Genomic DNA, 984 nt, shown 5'->3' on the forward strand with positions numbered 1-984 from the left:
AATTGGTAAACACCAATGAAGCATCGGCAACTTTCCCCGTCCTGCAAATGGGGACCCAGTGTGTACACACCAATCATTTCCACAGTGGAGAACTGTGATAGGAAAAATTAATCCAGATATCGCTGCATGGATATAGTAGAAAAAGTAGGTTTTTCATTTTAAAATAGTCTTATTTACCTACCTGTGATGGTAAAAAAGTAAAATTATTTACGTTTGTTGGAGAGTGATGAGGATCTTTGGCCACTTTTGGTGCTTTTAAAACAGAAGATTCATCACCACCAAATTAAATACATTTATAAAAAACTGAAGGGAAAGAACAGAATAACAATGGGAGATGGGTCATATGGGGGAGAGAAAAGAAATGGTCCTCCCAGTGGTTTCACTTGACTTTCAAATGATTTGGGATATTTATATTGCTTTCTTGAATCTCCTCCCAACCCTCACACCATATACATGTAAGGAAAAACTTTATATTCATGCTACAGAGAAGAATATGGTAATCACTACGATATAAGAATTTCAAGAAAATTAAATATTTTCCCGGCAACTTCCTACCTGCCCTCCTTACAAGCAATGCAGAACAAGAGTAATGAGGTCTAAAGGAACAAGAATCTACTATAGGTTACAGCAGTGGTTCTCCTCCTGCGGCCCGCTTGCTGCCCAATCAGCACAGAGCTGCGGCCCATGTGACATCCTCAGGGCCATATAGGTAGTATATATGTGTGGATGCAGTCCACATAATGAAGTTCTTAGGACATCTCGCTAGTCTCTCATCCACAATGAAGGCATGGGAGTACACTGCAATAAGGATCCGTTTTTTACATCTTTTACTTGGCATTTCCCTCCTTCAGATTCCAAACAAAAAAAACAAAAACAAAACAAAACAAAAAATCTCAAAGTGCAGCGCAAAGCTTAAGGACAGCTTGCAATGGCATAGCACAGATATTTAAATCAGGGGCTGACACAGACTAGAAAAAGTTCTTC

The 984-nt window shown here is 39.1% G+C and overlaps 1 long non-coding RNA gene across 1 annotated transcript in view; it reads left to right on the forward strand.

The window, feature by feature from the left end:
* The window catches only part of LOC103306315 (uncharacterized), a 37,435-nt gene that overhangs the window by 25,475 nt on the left and 10,976 nt on the right, over positions 1–984 (forward strand). The gene's annotated exons all lie outside the window — the stretch shown is intronic.

The sequence above is a fragment of the Chrysemys picta genome, chromosome 25 (genome assembly GCF_011386835.1).
Source record: "Chrysemys picta bellii isolate R12L10 chromosome 25, ASM1138683v2, whole genome shotgun sequence".
Lineage (NCBI taxonomy): Eukaryota > Metazoa > Chordata > Testudines > Emydidae > Chrysemys > Chrysemys picta.